The sequence below is a fragment of the Moschus berezovskii genome, chromosome 13, assembly GCF_049115385.1.
Source record: "Moschus berezovskii isolate FMDL1 chromosome 13, NW_MosBer_1.0, whole genome shotgun sequence".
Classification (NCBI taxonomy): Eukaryota; Metazoa; Chordata; class Mammalia; order Artiodactyla; family Moschidae; genus Moschus; species Moschus berezovskii.
Genome location: NC_142472.1, coordinates 16,164,257 through 16,174,115, shown reverse-complemented (window position 1 = coordinate 16,174,115; position 9,859 = coordinate 16,164,257). Strand labels below are relative to the sequence as shown.

The window sequence follows — 9,859 nt, the reverse complement described above, 5'->3', positions numbered from 1 at the left end:
CCTCTGGGACACTGTAAAAGCAGTGCTAAGGGGGAAGTTCATAGCAATACAGGCACACCTCAAGAAACAAGAAAAAAGTCAACTAAATAACCTAACTCTACATCTAAAGCAACTAGAAAAGGAAGAGATGAAGAACCCCAGGGTCAGTAGAAGGAAAGAAATTGTAAAAATTAGGGCAGAGATAAATGCAAAAGAAACAAAAGAGACTATAGCAAAAATCAACAAAGCCAAAAGCTGGTTCTTTGAGAAGGTAAATAAAATTGACAAACCGCTAGCCAGACTTATCAAGAAACAAAGGGAGAAGAACCAAATCCATAAAATTAGAAATGAAAATGGAGAGATCACAACTGACAACACAGAAATACAAAGGATTATTAGAGAATACTATCAGCAATTATATGGCAATAAAATGAATAACCTGGAAGAAATGGACAAATTCCTAGAAAAATACAACTTTCCAAAACTGAACCAGGAAGAAATAGAAAATCTGAACAGACCCATCACAAGCACGGAAATTGAAACTGTAATCAAAAATCTCCCAGCAAACAAAAGCCCAGGTCCAGACGGCTTCACAGCTGAATTCTACCAAAAATTTAGAGAAGAGCTAACACCTATTCTACTCAAACTCTTCCAGAAAATTGCTGAGGAAGGGAAACTTCCAAACTCATTCTATGAGGCCACCATCACCCTAATCCCAAAACCTGGTAAAGACCCCACAAAAAAGAAAACTACAGGCCAATATCACTGATGAACATAGATGCAAAAATCCTTAACAAAATTCTAGCAATCAGAATCCAACAGCATATTAAGAAGATCATACATCATGACCAAGTGGGCTTTATCCCAGGAATGCAAGGATTCTTCAATATCCACAAATCAGTCAACGTAATACACCACATTAACAAACTGAAAAATAAAAATCATATGATTATCTCAATAGATGCAGAGAAAGCCTTCGACAAAATTCAACATCCATTTATGATAAAAACCCTCCAGAAAGTGGGAATAGAAGGGACATACCTCAACATAATAAAAGCTATATATGACAAACCCACAGCAAACATTATCCTCAATGGTGAAAAACTGAAAGCATTTCCCCTAAAGTCAGGAACAAGACAAGGGTGCCCACTCTCACCACTACTATTCAACATAGTTCTGGAAGTTTTGGCCACAGCAATCGGAGCAGAAAAAGACATAAAAGGAATACAAATTGGAAAAGAAGAAGTAAAACTTTCACTGTTCGCTGATGACATGATCCTCTACACAGAAAACCCTAGAGACTCTACCAGAAAACTACTAGAGCTAATCAATGATTACAGTAACGTTGCAGGATATAAAATCAACACACAGAAATCCCTTGCATTCCTATACACTAATAATGAGAAAATAGAAAGAGAAATTAAGGAAACTATTCTATTCACTGTTGCAATGAAAAGAATTAAATACTTAGGAATATATCTACCTAAGGAAACAAAAGACTTGTACATAGAAAACTATAAAACACTACTGAAAGCAATCAGAGAGGACACTAATAGATGGAGAAATATACCATGTTCATGGATTGGAAGAATAAATATTGTAAAAATGAGTATACTACCCAAAGTAATTTATACATTCAATGCAATCCCTATCAAGCTACCAAGGATATTTTTCACAGAACTAGAACAAATAATCTCACAATTTGTATGGAAATACAAAAAACCTCGAATAGCCAAAGCAATCTTGAGGAAGAAAAATGGAACTGGGGGAATTAACCTGCCGGACTTCAGGCTCTACTACAAGCCACAGTCATCAAGACAGTATGGTACTGGCATAAAGACAGAAATATAGATCAATGGAACAAAATAGAAAGCCCAGAGATAAATCCACGCATCTATGGACACCTCATCTTTGACAAAGGAGGCAAGAATATAAAATGGAGAAAAGACAGTCTCTTTAACAAGTGGTGCTGGGAAAACTGGTCAGCCACTTGTAAAAGAATGAAACTAGAACACTTCCTAACACCATACACAAAAATAAACTCAAAATGGATTAGAGAGCTAAATGTAAGACCAGATTCTATAAAACTCCTAGAGGAGAATGTAGGAAAAACACTCTCCGACATAAATCACAGCAGGATCCTCCATGACCCACCTCCCAGAATATTGGAAATAAAAGCAAAAATAAACAAATGGGACCTAATTAAAATCAAAAGCTTCTGCACAGCAAAGGAAACTCTAAGTAAGGTGAAAAGACAGACTTCAGAATGGGAGAAAATAATAGCAAATGAAACAACTGATAAAGGATTAATCTCCAAATTATACAAGCAGCTCCTGCAGCTCAATTCCATAAAAATAAATGACCCAATCAAAAAATGGGCCAAAGAACTAAACAGACATTTCTCCAAAGAAGACATACAGATGGCTAACAAACACATGAAAAAATGCTCAACATCCCTCATAATCAGAGAGATGCAAATCAAAACCACAATGAGATACCATTTCACACCAGTCAGAATGGCTGCTATCCAAAAGTCTACATGCAATAAATGCTGGAGAGGATGTGGAGAAAAAGGAACCCTCTTACACTGTTGGTGGGAATGCAAACTAGTACAGCCACTATGGAGAACAGTGTGGAGATTCCTCAAAAAATTGGAAATAGAACTTCCATATGATCCAGCAATCGCACTCCTGGGCATACACACCGAGGAAACCAGAATTGTAAGAGATACGTGTAGTCCAATGTTCATTGCAGCACTGTTTATAATAGCCAGGACATGGAAGCAACCTAGATGTCCATCTGCAGACGAATGGATAAGAAAGCTTTGGTACATATACACAATGGAGTATTATTCAGCCATTAAAAAGAATGCATTTGAATCAGTTCTAATGAGGTGGATGAAACTGGAGCCTATTATACAGAGTGAAGTAAGCCAGAAAGAAAAACACCAATACAGTATACTAACACATATATATGGAATTTAGAAAGATGCAAATGATAACCCTGTATATGAGACAGCAAAAGAGACACAGATGTATAGAACAGTATTTGGGACTCTATGGGAGAGGGTGAGGGTGGGATGATTTGGGAGAATGGCATTGAAACACGTATGTTGTCATATGTGAAACGAATCACTAGTTCAGGGTCAATGCATGTTATAGGATGCTCGGGGCTGGCATGCGGGGATGACCCAGAGGGAGGATAAAGGGAGGAGGGAGGTGGGAGGGGGGTTCAGGAGGGGGAACTTATGTAAACCCGGGGCAAATTCATATCAATGTATGGCAAAACCAACCAATATAATATTGTAAAATAATTTGCCTCCAATAAAAAATAAATTACCTAAAAAAAAAATAAATAAATAAAAAATAAAATAAAATGGGAAAGGGATCTATTAATGATCCATGCTGTGAAGGCGATTGCGTATTTGCTTTTATATACATATAGAAAGAAGGAAAGAAAAGAAAAAATAGTGTTGTGCCAGGTATTACTCATGAACTTTCTTAGTTCTTTTCTTCCCTCTTCTTCAAAACAAACAAATCATTAAACAGATAACGCAAGACACCCCCCTCCCTCAACAATTCTTTACTCTTTTAAAAAAGAGATTAATCAGTAGCACCTTGGCTGGGGAGAGGGGAGTGAAACCCAGTCTTCAGGAACCGGGGTCTGCTCCTGGGAAATAAAGCAGCCCCCCCCCGGCAGCGCTTTCCCAGCTGTGTGCTGAGGCTGGAAGGAGGCAGAGAGGAGGGAGGGGAGGGGGAACTTTCAAGAGCTTGTTATTGTTCAGTCGCTCCGTCATGTCTGACTCTTTGCAACCCCATGGACGGCAGCACGCCAGGCTTCCTTGTCCTTCATTATCTCTTGGAGTTTGCTCAGACTCATGTTCAGGGAGTCGGTGATGCCATCCAACCTTTTCATCCTGTCTGCCCTTCTCAGTCAAGAATCTACCTGCAGGGTGGGAGATGCAGAAGATGTGGGAATCGATCCCTTGGTCGGGAAGATCTCCTGGAGAAGGAAATGGCTACCCGCTGCAGTATTCTTGCCTGGAGAACTCCGTGGACAGAGGAGCCTGGCGGGCTCCAGTCCATGGGGTCGCAAAGAGTTGGACACGACTGAGCAACTAACTGTGCATGTATCCTTTCAGTGGATTAGGCTCTCGTTTCCCCTTTTTGCAAAATGAGAAATATCAGAGATAACCGATATAAAAATCCTTTGTGTAAGCAGTCTCATTAGTGTTTTCCCCTTAACAACGATAATGCAGTCTTGATTTTCTACTATGTTGCAGCCCCAGATGAGTGCTGTGTGCTTGGTAAGTTCTGGATGCTGTACTTGGTGCTCCACGATATTATTCCATTTTTCTTCTCACTGAATGACCTACCCAGAGCAGGTCTTCTCACTTTTTCAAGGAGAATCTAAAACTAAGATGGCCAATGCCAGGGGCTAGGAAGGTGGGGGAGCAGCGACTCCGAAGCAAGCCATTTGATCCCAGAGCCTACATTTCCTGCTTCTAGTCTGCACGGCCTCCACGTTCCTAGCCTTCGCTCACTTCCTAAGGTTCCTTTTTCCGTGTCCCTTCCTGGCTCACCAGCCCTTCCTGGGATGCAAGCCTGCAGCAGAGCCTGTGCCGCGGTAGCCATGGCCTCTTACTGGTGTATGGCGCCACCTGGTGGCCAAAGGAGGCACCTGTCGGGATCAACACTGCACCTGCTGTATTTGGGACTCGTGCATGCACGCTCAATTGCTCAGTTGTGTCAGACTCTTTGTGATTCTTCACTGCTGAGCCACTAGGGAAGCCCAGTTTGGGACACATCAGCGCTTTATTTGAGGTGAAGACAGAAATCTCTAGTTGTTTCTTTCCTTTTCTAACAGAATAACATCAACTGGTCTGCGGCTCCGGCGCTTATCAGAGGAGACGTTGCCTCGGTTGCTCTGTGTTCATTGGACCCCGACACATCTCTGATCTACCAGCCAGATGGGATCTCACTTGAAGAAGGTAGAGATGAGGCTGCTTATGTGATAGCACTGACTAGGAGTAGATTGGGGAGGGGAGAGAGCAAACTGTGAGCAGTTCAGTTCAGTCGCTCAGTTGTGTCCGACTATCTGCGACCCCATGAATCACAGCACACCAGGCCTCCCTGTCCATCACCAACTCCTGGAGTTCACTCAAACTCATGTCCATTGAGTCGGTGATGCCATCCAGCCATGTCATCCTCTGTCGTCCCCTTCTCCTCCTGCCTTCAATCTTTCCCAGCATTAGGGTCAGTTTTTCGCATGAGGTGGCCAAAGTATTGGGGTTTCAGCTTCAGCATCAGTCCTTCCAATGAATATTCAGGACTGATTTCCTTTAGGATGGACTGGTTGGATCTCCTTGCAGTCCAAGGGACTCTCAAGAGTCTTCTCCAACACCACAGTTCAAAAATCACCAGATGCCATCTCCACTCCTGCCCTGGGAGACTGACGGTCGTTTCTGAGGACAAGCAGGCCTTTTCACACTCAGTTTTCAATGTGCGTTGTTAATGTTTCTATGATTTCCTCTTTTTTCTCCCCCAACATTTTATTTTGAAAATTTTAAACCAGAGAAGCTGTGTATAGTACAAAGAAAACGCAGACACCTTCATCCAGATTCACCTTTGCTTTTTTTTTTTTCTGAGCCATTTGAAAGTAAGTTATCTTTATTTTGACACTGTGACTTAGATTAGTCATTAGCTGTCCTCTGAGCAACACGGAAGAGTCTTCAAAGTGTCAACAGATGAAAAGCAACAGAATAAGATATTTTATACACCATTTTAGTGAGTCAATTAAAGCCCGCATACCAAACTAATGTACCTTTTTAAAAGAATACAGAACAAAAGAAGGCACAGTATACACTAGAGGACAGTGGTTTCTTGATGGAAGACAGGAACATGGAAATGACAAGGGGTGAAAGGACTCAATTACACAAGAGGGCAGCTTCACCAGGCAAACGGGATGCTATGTCATAAACCGAGGGGCATGAGGAACCCGACCTTCTGCGCCTAAATTCAGAAATGAAAGCAAGAAAGGAGCAGAAAAAACAGATAAGAAGATGGAAAGAGTAAGAGAGAGGGAGGGAGGGAAGTAACAATAGATGCATTTGTCCCAAATGAGGAGAGTCCTGGAATGTCAGATTTCTGCAAGTTCTTCTGTGCTCCCTGATCTCAATTCAAGTCCAGCTTCACTTGGAAGTTAGTTTTATGTGTTTAGGGGAAACAGCTCTCCTTGAAAACAAAAAAGTTGTCTGATAACCTCCTTTCTTAGTACATCATGTTTTTCTTCATCAAGCTGTGAGTTGAATTCTCAGAAAAGACGTGCCTGGTTCTACATTTAAAATGGAAACCCAGGGGATTCCCTGGTGGTCTAGTGGTTGGCACTTGGTTCTCTCACTGCCGTGGGCCCAGGTTCAATCCCTGGTCAGTTCAGTTCAGTTCAGTCGCTCAGTCGTGTCCGACTCTCCACGACCCCATGAATCACAGCACGCCAGGCCTCCCTGTCCATCACCAACTCCTGGAGTTCACTCAAACTCATGTCCATCAAGTTGGTGATGCCATCCAGCCATCTCATTCTCTGTCACCCCCTTCTCCTCCCACCTCCAATCCTTCCCAGCATCAGAGTCTTTTCCAGTGAGTCAACTCGTTGCATGAGGTGGCCAAAGTATTGGAGTTTCAGCCCCAGCATCAGTCCTTCCAATGAACACCCAGGATCAATCTCCTTTAGAATGGACTTGTTGGATCTCCTTGCAGTCCAAGGGACTCTCAAGAGTCTTCTCCAGCACCACAGTTCAAAAGCATCAATTCTTTGGCGATCAGCTTTCTTCACAGTCCAACTCTCACATCCATACATGACCACTGTAAAAACCATAGCCTTGACTGGATAGACCTTGGTTGGCAAAGTAATGTCTCTGCTTTTTAATATGCTATCTAGGTTGGTCATACTTTTCCTTCCAAGGAGTAAGCGTCTTTTAAAGCTTTGGGGTGAGGCCAAAAAAAAAAATCCAGCAATTGTTTTATTACATTTATTTATTTTTAATTGGAGGATAACTGCTTTACAGTATTGTGTTGGTTTCTGCCGTACAACAACCTGAATCCGTCATTATTGTACATACATCCCCTCCCTCTTGACCTCCCTCTGACCATCCCCTAGACCCCAGCAATTTAAAGGGAACCACTTATATCAGTCAAAGAAGTTTTAAACTGGATTTTTTTTTTTAGACTTAAAGACATCAATATCTACCTCTTTTGGAAAATATCTTCATTCCAGGGCACACTTAGAGTGTTGTCAAAGATTCTTCAAAAAAAAAAAGATTCTTCCAAATACTTAACAACTAGCCATAAAAATTAAGTAAACAATTTTGTCTATAAGTAATTATTATCTCTAACTTTGTCTGCCAGAATCTTAGGCATTTTGAATTTTTTTCAGATGTAAATACATGTTAAAGTCTCCTTTCTGACATAAAGCTTAGAACATGAGAAAGAAAGTTGAGAGAAACACTATCTGGGGGAGTCTACAAATGTTTGGGGGCAGAAGCCTGTTCTCACCCCTGCGGCGGGTGGCAGGGAGGGGGACGGAGAAGGGCTGACTTCTCTGTAAGAATTCTTCCAAACTTTGTTTTCTATCTCATTGTCAAAATTACTAAAAGATACCATATTTTAAAGGTTTTTGATCTTTTGTGAGGCTTCCTGAAATTCAAAAGGCAAATTCCAGTATGGGTGGAGGGAGGAATCCACTGTAATTAATCATAGAGAAAAAAGGGGGGTGGCATTAAGTTTGCAAAGTCAGAAACATTAGAAATAACCAGTGTGAGTGATGGGACACTCACCCAGAGGGATGGCAGCGGGGTGCTGTGAGTAGACCTGTCTTTATAGACTTTTCTTTAGTGGGGCGGGGGACAAAAATCTGTGAACTCTTCTAGGCTCATAAATTGTGTTATCTCAGAAATACATCCCTCCTAAGTTGGTATGAGGATTATGACATCAGCGACACAGAGCACAAAGAAAGTGCTCAATAAATGCCATCTATTGTTATTTTTATTCCCAGAAAGACAGGGACAGTAAGAACAGGGTGACGAACACTTTTGGTTTGCTCAGATGGTCCAGGTTTTAGCACTGAATGTCCTGTGTCCCCAGGTGGCACAAAGAACCCACCTGCCAATGCAGGAGACTTAAGAGACGCAGGGTCCATCCCTGGGTCGGGAAGATCTTCTCATAAGATTCCCTTTTGACCATCCTCTCTAGTATTTTGCCTGAAGAATCCCATAGACAGCGGAGCCTGGCGGGCCACAGTCCACAGGGTCATGCAAAGTTGGACACGACTGAAGTGCTTTATTGCCCACGTCCAGCCTGTGTTCTGTGAATCTGTTCACTCCCAGGCCACAAATATTTCCAAGTTTTCAGCTTTTTGTTGGGGTCGAGGAGGGTGGAGGAAAGTCAGTTAATTCTTATTTCCCACAATCAAACAGCAATCTCTTGTCATATGCCCAGCAGTTCCTGTTTCTACCGTATCTTGCCATCACATTGCCTGCAAAAGAGAAGGACCTTCTTGTTCTAGGAGACAAGTCAACACAACGTGCTGAAGGAGGCTGCCTGCGGCTCCATCCGGACTTGCTATTCTCTGCACCACTCAGCAGCTACCAGCAGAGGGCACACTCCTGTCCTGCTCGCTGTATTCCGAACGTCACCCGCTGAACCGCTTCTGCCTCCCATGAAGTCTTAATACACTGCTCTCCCAAGCTAAGCTGTGTTCATCGTTTTTCCTCTCCCTCTCTTCCTTCCCTTTCGTTTCCATGAATGCACTTGCAAGGAACGTGAGCTCACAGTCACAAATCACCATATTTAGTGGTAAAATAGCGGAGCGTGAAAATTAAAAAAAAAAAAAATTAAGTGGGAGAAAATGCCCATGAGTTTCCCCTTGTTACTCAATTTATTTGTTCATTTATTTTGGGCTGAGCCGGCCCTCTGCTGCTGTGGGCTTTTTCTAGTTGCAGAGAGCGAGGGCTTCTGTCTTGTTGTGGTGGCTCCTCTTGTTGTGGAGCACAGGCTCTTGGGTGCATGGGCTTCGGTGGCGATGGCATGTGGGTTCACTGGTTGCGGCTTGTGTGCCCCAGAGTGCAGAGCCAATATTTGTGGCTTAGCTGCACCCGTGGTACATGGGATCTTCCCAACCCAGGCATCAAACCAGTGTCCTTTGTATTGCAAGGTGGACTCCCAACTGCTGGACCAACAGGGAAACCCCCTGTTACACAGTCTTATTAAAAATATATATGTAGACAAGCTTTCAATGCTTTACACGTATTAGAAACTATTACAAGCATATGTATGTTAAAGATGGGAAAATTTTAAGATCATTTTCAGCATATTCTCTGAGCATATTGAATCATTAGTTTGTGCATGTAAAACTAATATAATATTATAAATTACCAATGTGTGCGTGCAAAGTCGCTTCGGTCATGTCCTACTTTTTGTGACATCATGGGCTGTAGCCTGCCAGGCTCCTCTGTCCATGGAATTTTCCAGGCAAGAATACTGAAGTGGATTGTCATTTTCCTCTCCAGGGGATCTTTTAGACCCAGGGATTGAACCTGTGTCTCCTGCATTGGCAGATTCTTTACCAACTGAGCCACCAGGGAAGCCCCTGCTCACCATAAAGGGTGGGAATCATTCCCGGCCCCGGGTTGATAAGGGTGGAGGAATATCAGCTTGAAGTATAAAAGCTTGAGAAAGGAGGCCACTGGGATGTGGACTTTGGGTTAGTTGATGTGTCTCTGAAAGGTGCATGTGTGTGTTATCTCTAAGAATCTGCTGGCCCTGGGAGGGCGGTCTCCCCATCCCCTCAGCTGCCACAGCAAAGCACTGGATGCCAGAACACAGAG

At 42.7% G+C, this 9,859-nt stretch overlaps 1 long non-coding RNA gene across 2 annotated transcripts; it reads left to right on the top strand.

Annotated features, from left to right (window-relative positions):
- Positions 1–3,754: 3,754 nt before the first annotated feature.
- Positions 3,755–8,714, top strand: LOC129544167 (uncharacterized). Of its 2 annotated transcripts, none has more exons than XR_016038857.1 (4): positions 3,755–4,108; positions 4,238–4,285; positions 4,846–4,969; positions 8,475–8,714. It is a non-coding gene; the product is annotated as an uncharacterized LOC129544167 (long non-coding RNA). The 2 variants fall into 2 exon arrangements; XR_016038858.1 differs by having other exon boundaries at positions 8,472–8,714.
- Positions 8,715–9,859: the final 1,145 nt, after the last annotated feature.